This window comes from Nelumbo lutea, chromosome 8, assembly GCF_056320005.1.
Source record: "Nelumbo lutea isolate HS-2025 chromosome 8, American lotus-T2T, whole genome shotgun sequence".
Lineage (NCBI taxonomy): Eukaryota > Viridiplantae > Streptophyta > Magnoliopsida > Proteales > Nelumbonaceae > Nelumbo > Nelumbo lutea.
In genome coordinates, this window is record NC_142691.1 from 57,220,664 (window position 1) to 57,235,412 (window position 14,749).

Here is a 14,749-nt window from a genome sequence, read left to right on the forward strand (position 1 = left end):
TTCCACTCTCCATTGAAACGAACTTCGCGGAACCAACTGCTGTCCCACTGGCAACCCGCTAGAACTAGCTGGATGATCTAATGCAATGCATGCGAGCAATGCATGCCCAAATGCAACAATTCCAGCAGCACCAACTCCAGCAACACCAGGTATTGCACCACCTCTCCCAACACCATTATCAGCAATAGTTCCCTCAGCTACCCTTAAACCAGCCACTGCTCCCCCCCCTAGCACCCTGTTTCAAACCCGGTCAAGGCCTCCCCCCTCAAGGTGGACGAGCTCACCAAGGAGAAGCTTCCCGACCCCAGAACCCCCCTAATAGTCAGGCCTCTTCCCCGAGCCGAAAGCAAAGAAAGATCACCCTCGCCTCGCAGCTCGCGGGTGGGTTAAGAACCTCACCCACAAAGTCACCTCGGCGCTCCAAGCCCGAGTCCTCACTCACGGAGAACCGGTTCAGCGCCCCAGCAGCAGGCCAGCATTCCGGGCCCATCGAGCTTGGCAACACGGAGGCCAACAACGCCAGCACCAGGCCCACTCAAAGAAGGCGCCAGCGAAGTCGCTGAACTGCTACCCGTGTGCTACCCGAGCTCAGAGGCAAAGAAGAAACGAGCTCGGGCGAGGTAAAAACCATCCCCATTCTCTCAGTTCCTTCCCCCCTTTCAACAGAACTTCTAGCGATCCCCTTGCCTAGAGATTTCAAACTCCCATCTCTAGACAAGTATGATAGGTCCTTTGACCCCAACGACCACGTTGACGCCTTCCAGTCACAAATGCACCTCGCTAGGGCCAGCGAGTCGTGTATGTGTCTGGCCTTCACCACCACCTTCAGAGGGGTGGTCCGCACTTGGTACCGGAACCTAGCTTCCGGGTTAATAAGAAGATGGGCCCAGTTCGTGCAAATCTTCACTACGCGCTTTGTTACCAACAAGAGGTGCCCCAGAACCGAGGAAAGTATCTTCGGGGTAATCCAAAGAGAGGGATAACCCATCCGGAGCTACATCAAGCGGTTCAATGAAGCATGCTTGCAGATCCCTCGATTAGACCCCACGGTACAACTCGCTGCGGCCAAAAGAGGGGTGACGCACAAAGAATTCAAATGGCACATGGTGGCCAGGCAGCCAGCAACCGTGGCCGACTTCCTCAAACTCGCGGACAAATTTATGAGAACAGAGGAAGAGATCAACCAGAGAGCCGAAGGCAGGGTTGAAAAAAGAAAAAGAGAAGGCGAGCCCTCCAACCCCGACGACAGAAGAAGCCAGAACCGAGAGGCGAAACCAAGCCAGCCGTCCCGAGCTCCCTTAGCAGCTCGGACGGACTACACGCCGTTGAACACAAGGCGGATCGAGATCTTGATTACGATCAAGGACGCCCCCTACATAAAGTGGCCACCTCGCCTAAGACGTGATAGAGGGACTCATCACCGAGCAATGTAATAATCTCCGCGACGAGATAGAGGGACTCATCCGTCGCGGGTACTTGAGAAATTTTGTACATTATGTCAATAGTAAAAAAGCAGGTCGACAAGGGGAACATGAAAAGGATGTCCTCGAGCCGAGCAGCAGACCAACCGAAGCCTTGCAGCAACCTCCCCCAGAAGAGAGGCCAGTCTGGGGAACCATCCACGTGATAGTGGGCGGTTCAGTGGTGGCAGGATGCACTTCGGTAGCAGCACGAACGTCAATTCGCGAAGCCGCCTGAGAGGAGCAGAACCCTCCCAAGAGGTCGAAGACAGAAGAACCGATCTTCTTTACAAAAGACGACGCGCGAGGTGTTCACTACCCCCACGACGACGCGCTCGTCATAAAGCTAAGGATCAGCGACTTCGAAGTCCGGCGCGTACTGGTGGACTCAGGTAGTTCGGCAGACATCCTATTTAACTTCCAATCTCACGAGCTCTCTATGATCGCATACTTGGCGAAAGTAAAAGAGGCCCTACTCAACTTCCAATCACACTTCATTAGGCAAATCCCGATGTCAGAGAACACTGAGGCTGACGCTCTGTCCCGGTTAGCCAGCACAAGTCACAACAACATGAGAACCATGTACATAGAAGACTTACCTTGGCCTAATATTCTCGGTGGGGTAGAGGAGGTCGCTCCCATCCTCGAAGCATAGCTGAGCTGGATCGACCCACTCGCAAGCTTCTTGCTAGACAGAACCCTCCCTGTAGACCGCAATGCGACTAAGAGGGTGCAGCGCCAGGCAGCCAAATACGTCATAATTAACGAACGGTTGTACCGACGGTCGTACACGCTCCCCTACTTGCGTGTACCGACGGACACCTGGGGGGCACAACATTCGCCCAAAAAGCACTTCGACAAGGATACTACTGGCCAACGATGAAGGCAGAAGCAGAGCTCGTCAAAAAATGTGACAAGTGTCAGAAACACGCCAATATCCACCATCAGCCTGCTTCCGACCTCAAATACCTTGCCAATCCATGGCCCTTTGCACAATGGAGCATCGACCTCCTGGGGCCATTCCCGTCAGCAACAGAAGGGAGAAAATTCCTAGTTGTGGCAGTAGATTACTTCACAAAGTGGATAGAAACCGAACCTCTGGCAACAGTTATGACCCGAAACATCTCGGGTACTAATCTCCGACAATGACAAGCAGTTCGAGGATATCAAGTTCCAAGAGTGGTGTCAGAACATGGGGATTCGGCAGAACTTCACGTCAATCGCGCACCCACAGGCAAACGGTCAGACAGAAGTAATGAATAGAGTCATCCTGCGCAGATTGAAAGCACGTCTATATCGAGCTAAGGGATTGTGGGCGGAAGAGCTACCAAGTGTTTTATGAGCTCACCGAACTACAGAAAAAACCACCACGGGAGAAACCCTTCAACCTCACCTACGGCACTGAAGTAGTAATCCCTACGAAAATCGAAGTACCAACATTTGCGAATAGAAACATATGATGATTACGTACCAACCTTGACCTACTGGACGAGGTAAGGGACCTCGCACACATCCGGACAGTGGCCTACTAGCAGCAAGTAGCTTGCTACTACAACGCCAGAGTAAAGCAGTGAAACTTCCGGGTCGTCGACCTGGTCCTTCGTAAGATTATGGTGCCCGAACTTGGCATGGGCAAACTTGGTCTAAATTGGAAAGGGCCCTATAAAATAAAGAGAGCGCTCGGGAAGAGGGGGGGCATACGAGCTCGAAACCTTAGAAGGCAAACAAGTACCCCGAGCATGGAACATTGTTAACTTAAGGCGATACTACCTATAAACCGCCAAACGAAGTGGACGGAATCGCTACAAGGGCCTTAGGGCCATGATGCAGAATCAACAAGAGGAACTTCAGCGTAAGCAAGCAAAGAAAATGGCATATTATCAGCTTGGCAAAAATCAATTCACTACAAGAGCCTCGGGGCCAAAATAGGTCGCGTAAGTACAATAACCCGGACAAGAAACAGTGGCACGATAGGTGATTGAAAGGAAGAAATAAGGTGAAAACCTATAAAACATGAAAAATAGGTTAAAATTATCCAAATTGTAATTATAAGGTCGGGGGTGGAATTTTCATCATCTTTTTGGACGGAAGGCTGACAGAAGGGGATCTTTGTCTCACGGTTATAGTACAGGGAGGTCTTTGTCACAGACCCATAATACAGGGGGTCTTTGTAATTAACCCAAATAAAAAAGTTGGTCACTTGTAAGGGTTGTTCATCAAATGGTTTTTTTTTTTTTTTTGGTAGGAACAAACAATGCAACAATAGAAAACCACAAAAGATACTAAGGAGGATCAGAGGTCCTCTCCACAAAGTCAGGCACCTGAGTCACATCTTCAACACTGAAAAGCGGGAGCATCCAGGGTAGGGGATGCTCCCAGAACTCCCGAAAACCAATCTTACCCTTGACAGCCAGCCTATGCGCTGATCCAATAAAAACCCTCTTTGCCAAATTAACCTTCAAAGAGAAGTCAGATAAAGCAAACATGCTGTGAAGGATCGACCAGATACAAGGCTCCCAATCCATAAAGGAACAAAACACACTCATGTTTTGCTGTGTCCTTTGCATAGAGAGCAGAGAACACTTTACAAGGTCAGCATTTAGCAAAAAAGAAGTGTTTTCTGTTAATAGAAACCCAAAAACCAAAAGCACTACTACCTATTCCAAAGGTTCCATCAGCCATAGCAATACACCCCTCACATTCCATCAATCTTTGCAAGAAAGGCTTGTCCACCAATTTTTTATGCAGAGAACAGTCGATTGATTTTGGAAGGGAAGCTCTCTTCATTTCCATCCTCAACCTGTGAACAACATGAAGAGCATTAAAAGGGTTTGAGGAAACAGACTAAAAAATGAAGCCATTTCTGGCTTTCCAAATATTCTATAGCACAATAGTAGATAGTTCCAGAGCATCTTCACCCACACAATACAACAGCTGGTCCTGATTAATCCACCAACCCCACCAATCAAAAAAGTAATTAAAAGACAAAAAAATGGATCCTCCCATAGTGATAGGTCCTCTCCAGTAGCCACACTATAGCAAGTCCCTTCCCTTAGCACTTCTCTATCTGCCAATAAGCTTCTAAAGCCCTAGGATCAGGATTTGGGACCTTTAAAGCTCCAAAAATTCTTATCCCCTAGGTATCTTCCCCTTATAAGTTTGCACCATAGACTACCCTTGTTAGTGCACACCCTCTAGGCAAGCTTGGAAAGAAGGGCTAAGTTAAAAAGATGAAGGTCTTTGAACCCCAGCCCTCCTGAGAATTTACTTTTACAGATATTGCTCTAGCTCACCCAAATGACCTTTTTTCTGCATGCTACTCTCCCCCACAATAATTGTTTTTGAATTCTTTTAATTTTTTCACATAATCCTATAGGAATGAGGAAGGCTAACATTATATAAGTTGGGACCACCATTAGCATTGCTTTTATCAACACCTCCTTTCCTGTAGGAGAAAGAAAACTGGCCTTCCAACTCTTTGATTTGGTCTCCAATCTTAACACCCTTTTGTTTACTTGCTTAGTCCCACAGGTAAACCTAGGTTGTTTGAAGGAGAAACAACCTTTTTAATCCCCATCACCCTAGATATCATTTTTTTGGAACCTATGATGCATTTTAGGACTAAAAAAAGATTTCAGATTTAGAGAGATTAACCTATTGTCCTGAAGCTTGGCCATATTGGTGGAGGATTTCCAGGATCAGACCTCCTTGCTCAATGTTTACTTCTGTAAAGACATAGGAATCATTTGCAAAGAACAGATGTGTGATGGCAGGACAACTTTTGTTAAATTTTACTCCTAAAAGTCTACCAAGAGAATGAGCATTATGAATAACCAAAGATAACACTTTAGAGACTAAGAGGAATAAATAGGGGATAGAGGATCCCCTTGCCTAAGACCCTTGGCTGGATAGAAAGTTTGACTCAAGTTGCCATTAACAATCAGCTGGTAGGAGACTGAAGAGACACACTACATAACCCACCCAATAAGGACTTGACCAAACTCCATCCTTTGCATCACTGTCTTTAGAAAAGACCATTCTAACCTATCATAAGCCTTACTCATGTCCTACTTTAGAGCCATGAAATTCTGTCTTTTTTTTTTTTGTAGTTTTCATAAAGTAGATAAGTTCATTGGAGATCAGAACATTATCCAGAATGGGTCTACCCAGGACAAAAGCATTTTGACTTTGGCTTATAACATTTGGTAGGAATGACTTAAGTCTGTTTATTATTATCTTAGCTATTGTTTTGTACAGTTTGTTGCATAGGCTTATGGGTCTGAACTAATCGGCTATTTCTGGGGATCTACACCTAGGGATTAACACAATGATAGTTTTATTTATCTCTTTGTGGAGTTATCCCTTCTAAAAGAATTCTTTGACTGCCTTGCCCCACCTCCTTCTAGAACTGTTGATAAAAGGAGTTTGGATACCCATTCGGCACAAGAGCTTTGTGAGGGTTCATTTGGAACAAAGCCTCCACTATTTCCTCCTCTTCTATCTCTCTTTGCATCCATTGGTTGTCTTCATCACTTACTAGGTTTGGGATAACATTGAGAAGTTTCTCCTCTACATTTGGGTTGATAGATTCAAAAATATTCACAAAATGCTCCAACTAGGTGATCTCTGATTTGGTCCTAGCCTGTTATCCAATTATCCCCTTCATCCTTTAAAGCCACTATTCTATTTCTAGCTCTTCTCCTTAGAGTTGATTGGTGGAAAAATTTTGTATTCTTAACTCCAAGGTTTAGCCAATTCTGCCTAGGTTTTTGATGTCAAAACATTTCTTCTCTTTTCAATTCCTCATCCAAATCCTTTTCAAGTTGACTACTCTTGACTAAATATAGGGACTATTAGGGGCATTTTGTTCCTTTTTTTAACTTAGCTTGAGTGGACTTAATTCTTTCCTACACTTTCCCAAATACTGTCCTGTTCCACTTCCTTAGGTCAATTCTTAATTTGTTGTTTTTTTCCACTACTTCCCTTTGGCCACCACTATTGCTGATCTGGGACCAAACCTTTGATACTAATCTTGGACAGTCCTCATGGGTCGCCCAAATATTTTCAAATCTGAAAGGTTTGTTCCTTCTACATTGAACTGGGTTAGTGTCTAGGAAAATTGGGATATGATCTGACCCCCCCAATTGGTAAATGCTGAACCCTGGCCTCCTGAAACAAATCCAGCCACTCACCATTTGCCATAGTTAGATCAATCCTCTCTCTCACATTTCTTAACCCCTCTCTTCTATTATTGCAAGTGAATCTTGGACCATAGCTTGGGTTGATTTTGCAGCCTAAGGTTCTCAGTAGCTCCCTATTCCTTCTCAGATGACTTCTTCATATTTTCTTTTCCCCTTCCTTATCTTATCTATTGAAAACCAAATTCATGTCACCTATATTGACCCAAGGACCATCACACAACTGGGCTAGTCTTTCCCACAGGTTCCTAAAATTTTTCTTCTTTTGCTTATTTGGTTCCCAATAGACAAGATATTCTCCACCTTCCCCAGCTTCATCTTCTACATTTGCTGTAATTATTCTTGCACAGGCCTGCTTGATTTGTAATTTAACCTCATTTTCCCAAAAGACTACCATTCCCCTTGCTAGATCTTCTGCATCCACCCCTAGCACTCTTAATCATTAAACCCTAGAAGTTTTTTCCTTCATTGTGCTACTGAACATTTTGTTTCTATTAAGAGGACTATATTCGGCTTTGTTTCCATGCAGGCTCTCTTGAGACCCCGAACTATCAAGGGAGAGCGTAATCTTGGCAGTTCCAACTCAAGATTAACATGACTTCTTTAGGGCTGATTTCGGGTAACCTCCCTCACCCTTTTCAGTTGATAGTCCCAACACTCTGAATTTTCCACCCTTTTCTCCTTGTTCTTTTCTAGTTCTTTCATCAACAGACCCCAACGAAACCCACTTGGCTTTAAGCTATTATATTTAAATTCCATTTTAATCAGTAGTCCCCCATTATTGAACTTCAGCCCTTTTATTTTATTTTTAATTTTTTCCTTTTGAAGGATCGCCAAATTCTGCATGCTAAATTTTTTTCAGACGAAGATAAAGTTCCTCCCTATTTTTCCAACGCCCTCCCACCTTTTTTTGAAAACAAATTTGAAATTTCAGTTCTAACTTTTCTACTATTAAAATAAAAGGATTTTTGGTTATAGTCCGTCACCTCTTGCTCTGCCGGGTTGCCTCCCCCATGCCTCCCTCTCCATTTCCGTCGTCAGTATTAAACAACATCCTGCTCATCTGACACTTCCTTGTTTGTCACCCTCTCCCACTCAGGTAACAGAGTCGACTTCAGTGTCTTCTTCACGGTTTTGCTCTTTTCTCCCTTTTCGTTCTGCATAAAGCCAACACTTCACTTCCCCCTCTATGCCGAAGTCACTTTCCTGAATCCGCCTCAACACCTGTCTCTCTGAATCTCTTTTCGCATCCACGTGTATTTTCCTCATTAAACTTTGCTTTTTTCAATGTCTTTGACTTAGAGCCACGTCCTCTTCTTCTTGGACCAACTCCAGTATTTGGGTTGAGACCCTCTCCAGTGGTTCCAAATTCCTAACTACATTGCCAGCTAGCCTGGTTAAAATGCAACTTGGCCTTTTCTCCACCGCCACTCGAAACCTCTGATTTGATGTCTGACTTGAGTCTTCGTCCAACTGCCACCCAAATCTTTCACCTCCTCCCTGATTTCCGGCCGTCAACTTAACAGGTGACAGCCTTACTTCGAAACTCGCTCCCACCGGAAATGCCGCTCGAACCGGCCTCTGCACCTGCTCCGAATCGTCTGAGAATAGTCTCCGACGAACACCTTGCCCCACTCCTCCAGCAGCGTCTAGATCCTCAGCTTCCACTAATCTCTCCTTCGTCGGTTCCGGCTCCGGCATTTTCGAACTTTGACCCCCCAGTAAGAACCTCGGCTGCAATTGCTTCTGATTCCTCTTTAACACCCAACTTCGTCCGAAAGCATCCGCTGAGTGCTCCGCATTCATGAACCTTCCCAATTCCTTATCTCCATTAGCTCTCAGTCAGGGTCCGAAACCCTTATCTCCCGATCTTAGAGACAATTTTTGGCTTTCTAATTTATTGATTACTTCTCCGACCAGATCTTGTCCCCAAAAATGGATGCACAGTTTTGCTTCAGATGCCCCAGCCTCTCACACTTATCGCAGAAAGCTGGGAGTCTCTCATATTGGATTGCATGCCACTTTCTTCTTCCGTCAGGTAACCTCCTATGTACAGCACATGTTAAATGTTTAAACACATCAATTAGTACCCTCACCTTGAGAAAAGCTCCTACTAAATGTACATTCCCAGCATCTTTTGTACTGCACTCTTGCACTGCGATAACCTCTCCTATCTGTTTCCCGAGCGTTTCTCCTACTGCTTTTGTCATGCATTCCACTAGCAGTTGGAGTATCCTCACTCAAACTTTCATTTTGTTTTGGAAAACTTCGCTGATGCTTAGGTCCGGTTCCCATTCCTTCAGCAGTAGCGAGTAGTCCTTGATCACCCACGGTTCCTTATCTAGGAACATCTTCTTTTCTTCTTTTGACTTGAAGCTGAACCAGAGGAGAGGATTCCGTCGTTTAGCATCTTAACCTCGTAACCTTTTCCCAACGTGAACATATTTTTGGCTTGTTCTATTGTACCCTTCGCATTTAACTTCTTATCCGTTAAAACCCATCCGAAAACGCTTTCTCTAAACTTTCTCTGAGCCTTGTCTTCTTCTTCTTTAATCTCATCCCCATCCCAATCCCCTTGATCTTGTCTATGTTCGTCGCTTTCCAGGTCTTCAGAGCTTGAAGATCCCATTTTCCTTTGCATCGATTATCTGGTACCAGGATTCCCAACCTTTGTCTTCTCTCTGTGCTTTCAGGCCTCCCAAAAGCATATAGCTCACTCATGCAGAGCACTTCACTCCAGAGCCCGAAAGCTTCCAGAGCACATTCTCCATGGATACTTGAACTTGGTACCCTTTTTGGCCCACATAGAGGCCTTACACTCAAATGGTTCTTAGTAATCAAACCAGCAGCCCAACTTGACCCGTAATGGTCAATTCCCAAAAAAGTTGGTTCAATTTTGGATTATTTAATAATGGAACCCGATTAGTCAGTTTTGGTTTTGGTTCAGTTAATTGTAAATCATTTTGAAACAAACCCAAACCAATTATGTACGTTACAATATATAGAACCCGATTACTTGTACTTTCTCATGTTTTTAAAATTTCTTTAAATATCAACATGGGCTTGATATATAGAAGTGTATTTTTGTCATTGTCTCCTATTCTTTTCTCTTGTTCCCTCTTCTTTCTCCTCTTCTCTTGTTGAAAAACCTTCAATTACCATGGATTGCGGAATGCTAAATTACCTAGAACAACAAAGGGTTTTATATGGTACTAAGGCTTTAATAAGGGGCTTTTGGTAAATATGAACTTGAATCTTTGAATAATGAAAAAGGTTTAGGAATATTTTTGAGCTCTAAGAAGTAAAATTTGCTTTTTTTCGCTTTTCTTGATCTCCGATTGTACTGAATCTATTTAGTAATCTAAATGTCAAAAGTATTCTAAATTTCTTACCCTTAATAGGTGCATATTTAGTTTATTATTTTGAACTATTATTTAATTAATTATAATATTATTAATAGTTTTGACTTTTTTAGTATTTTAAAAACCTTTTCATAATTTTTAAGTGCCTTATTATTTTTATCTATCTAACAATTATTACTTCTTCACTAGCGTATTTTACATATTTTATAAGTATTACTTATATTTTTAAATATAAAATTACTAATAATTGTTCCATTTTTATTATTTTGAACAAATTTTAATAAATTTAAATGTTTTTTTATATTATACTATAACTGTTTAGTATGTATAACCTTGTAGAAATATATTTTACACATTTCGCAATTGGTTATTATCAATTATTTTATAAATTATACATTTATTAATAATTTTAATATTTAAAAAATTAAAATGTTTAAGATTCATGTAAGATTTTTGAAATTCATAAGGGGCATTAGTTCTCAAAAAATATGTTTAAAAACCTTTAAAATGTTCAAATGTTTGAAGTATTCAAACTTTCTTAGAATTTCCTTAAAGATCAACACATGAATTTAGAGGCCATAGCAAACACCCTATAGTTACATAAAAACAATGTTCTAGTGATTGGAGATCACTCCAATGTTACCAAATGACACTCTACTCTTGTGCAAATTTAGAGGTAATGAGTGTGAGAACATGGACTAAAGACCTAGTATGAAGTTCCAGAGCTTGTTATTTATCTTATATACTATGGTTGGCTTGTGTGGTGAGGTAAGGCTACAAGCGAGGTTTAACTAAATGACAATAGATGACTAGAGGCGTTACAGATGCAAGGGTGTAGGCTAGAATAGGGTAACAGGGAATTTTGGGAAAGTAGAAGGTTGGGTTGCTAGGAATCTCATAGGATGATCTTGTATGGAAGACTTCAGGCCTTTTCTATTTACAGAAGGAGAGGAATGACTATAAGAGGGAATGGGGAATATCAAAAGGAAGCTTTCTTATCCTAAAAAGATAGTTATAGTTCATTAAATATAAAATGGGTAAGTAGTCCAGGGTTTTGCCACATGTCCATGGGAATCTCTTAAGATTACGAATCCCTGTGTTTAGGGTTCTCAAGCGAGCACATTAATAGCTATAACCCTTTTGAGAGATCACCTAAAAGCACACGGGATGATGCGAACACATTTACATGCGATATTGCAGATACTATCATTGTCATTGTTGTTGTATTAGGCATTGTCTTAGTGGCATCCTGTGATGTCAATTTAAGTAGTTTGGTGGGTGCGATAGTGCGTTATCTGTTGGTCATGCTATAGTGCTTATCGTCATCATCATAATATGTCTCTTTGTAGTCATCTTATTTGAATGGCATCCTTGTTGATAATAGGATCAGCAAGCTTATGGAGAGCATCATTGCATGTTTTATATGGTTTGTGGAGTCATATATTCCTATGATTTTAATCTTTAACTATGTGATTTGTATTAACTTTGGTGATGGATCGTCATTATTGTATTTTCTGTGGTGGTTATTCTTACATTATTACGAGCTTCATCCTAGATTCTATGATGATTATTTACATGTACTTATAGTTGGGATCCATGCCTAGTAAATTTCAACCATTTTTAGTAAATGGTATCTATTGTGCACTTTATAAAGTACTTTGGCCATAAAACATTAGGCTTAGTTTAGAATTTGGCACAAATACAAATATGTAGAGTGTAAAACCTTGAATTTTGTATTATTTTGTATGTATTTATACTATAAATGTTTGTGTTTGTATTCTTTCCAAAATTGAACCTTAACAAATTTGTTTGTAAATTGTGAAATAATAAAGAAAAGATTTTATTTTTAAATGTTACTAAATAAAACAAGCTTTTTAACTTAAGACTGCAACTATTACAATATTATTTTCATGTAACATTCTCCCTCTTTGTCATTAGATACAATTAATGCAACTTTATATTGTTTTCAATTATTGATGTTAATTAATAGAATAAACCATTTATAAATAAACTAATTATATGTGTATGTGTGTGTATTATTAACTATTCACACATTTAACACTAGAATCATATTTTGTTGTTAATACCATGATGGGTTTTGGTATCTTGAACACAAAGCAAGCATTAAACCAAAAAATGGTATTATTATGTTACGAGGCCCTATATCTGATTGGTGAGAGGACAATGCAATAATGCATATTGGCCAAAGTTGATTAGAGAAGAATCCTAATTGAGAGGGTGTTGCTTCTTCTTCGGTATTTTGCCAAAGGTGAAGAAGTGAGAAGTGAGAAGTGATAAGATTCCTTTTGTTAATTCCAAGGAAAGCACAACCTCCAAAATAAAGAGATTTATAGGAATTAGACCTGTTCACGGGTTGGATTTCGGGCCCAATTTTATACTATCTCTGGTTCGGGCTTCGGGCTGGGCCCATTAAAATTTTGACAAAAGCCAAGCCCGAGCCCAGCTCATGAATAAGTCTAGTAGGAATCAAATCAAGATAAAATTTAATGAAATTCTAAGAGATATTTATACTTGTAATTATATAGATGTTTTTCTAACGCAATAGTTGTTTCCAACTAAAAGAGAAATTCTCTCCTTATTTCTAGTAGCTTCTATTACTAACTAACCCAATGTTAAAATGACAAGAGAAACTTGAATACTTCATCTAGTGAACACTAGATGATTTGCAATAAACATTGAATAACTAGAGAAGAATCCTCATTGAGAGGGTGCTGCTTCTTTTTCAGTATTTTGCCAAAGGTGAAGAAGTGAAAAGTGATAAGATTCCTTTTGTTAATTCCAAGGAAAGCACAACCTCCAAAACAAAGAGATTTATAGGAATCAAATCAAGATAAAGTTTAATGAAATTCTAAGAGATATTTATACTTGTAATTATAGTAGATATTTTTCTAATACAATAGTTGTTTCCAACTAAAAGAGAAATTCTCTCCTTATTTGTAGTAGCTCCTATTACTAACTAATCCAATGTTAAAATGAGAAGAGAAATCTGAATGCTTCATCTAGTGAACACTAGATGATTTGCAATAACCATTTAATAACTTGCATCTTGTATGTAAATCCATGTAAGCATGACTTCATGCCATTTGACCACTTGGGATCCCAATTTATTTGCATCAATTCAAAGGAAATCATTACATTCTTTATCTTTTTGTTTAACAATCTTTTTGTCATATCTATGTTACAAATGATTACATAATTGGTTAAATCCTATGCTTAACCGGATGTAACAAGTTGTAGAGTTATTGGAGCTTTGGAGGATGCTTTACTAGATAGAGTGCATTTAAGCTTCATTCTTAGATAAACTTGAACACCCAAACAATCAAAATCTAAGTAGTATGACTTGGTTTTCATTAATGCTCAATCATTTCATTCCACTGATGCTCCAGTTAATTGACTCAATCATTTCTTACATGGTTCTATTTTTAGTGTGGTTTGCTTTAACCTTGATAGTGTCTACCACTTGTGGGAAAAACTATCCATCTCAAGGAATGCGTATTATTAATTGTTAGCACTCGATTTTTATTCAATTCCCTCTCTAACCCACTCCTTACACTCCAAATGCCCAACCAGACCCTACAATTCTCTCTAGAACATGTCAAAGCCCTAAAAGACCAAATTTTGACTCAAGCACCCTCAAAATTCACTATTAAAACTACAATATTTCCTTTTGACGGCCATGATTGTGCCCCATCACCACACCTATTACACAATTAGATCCCATAATATGAAGCAAAACCTTTAAACAACCAATTATACTAAATTTCAGCCTTAAATTCCTTAACTTCGTCGTCCATCCATCGAAGATTCCATTTTAACGAATCGAATGCTATGACTAAAACCCACCATCCAAATCTCAACCTTAAATTCCTTGATTTCTCCATCTACTCATCGAGGATTCCACTTTGACGAATTGGACACTCTGATTAAAACCCATGATCCAAATCTCAACCTTAAATTCAATGATTTCGTCATTTGCTCATAGAAGATTTTATTTTGACGAACCAAACACTATAACTAAAACCTAGAATCTAAATACCTTGGATATGAACAAAACCTTCATCAACCTTTCGATCGACCATCCATCAAATTTCAAATCTCAAAATGACCATTTCATCGTTCATTTAAAAAGATTCCAAATAAGTAATTCTTATTGGCAGCCACTCTCCAAATTCAAGATCTCCATCGTAACTTATAATCCAACACCTCCAAACCCATCAAAATTTCAGACCTAAAACTCTCATTTTTTTTTCATCCTACAAAAAGGTTATAATTTAAGCCATCTTGTTAACCATTATTCTTAGAACCATAGATCTGTACCATAATACATTTTCCAAGACCCCTAAACCTTACTAATGCCTTTCTAAAACTCTCATTGACCACCCATCAAATTTTAGCCCTTAAAATAGCCGCTTTACCTCTTCATTATACAAATATTCCATTCTAAACCTTTTAATTGGCTGGACCACTCGTACATCAAATTCCCTTGATCCAAACACATTTGAAGTTTCAAACCGATAAAATCTCATTAATTTGTCCAAAGCATTCAAAAATTTGATCGTACAAAATTTTAACTCAAAATTCCTCATTTTGCCCATTCATCAAATGAAGATTCCATTATGAATATTTTCATTGGTTGGACTAATTGTACCCTAAATCCCCCTAATCTGAATGCATTTGAACCAATCAAATCTTGTTAATTCATCTAGGA

The 14,749-nt window shown here is 40.3% G+C and overlaps 1 long non-coding RNA gene across 1 annotated transcript; it reads right to left on the minus strand.

Moving 5' to 3' along the window:
- Window positions 1–3,878: 3,878 nt before the first annotated feature.
- Window positions 3,879–8,734, minus strand: LOC148844343 (uncharacterized). The gene is made up of 2 exons (XR_016103734.1): window positions 7,645–8,734; window positions 3,879–4,260 (listed from the first exon to the last, which is right to left on the minus strand). It is a non-coding gene; the product is annotated as an uncharacterized LOC148844343 (long non-coding RNA).
- Window positions 8,735–14,749: the final 6,015 nt, after the last annotated feature.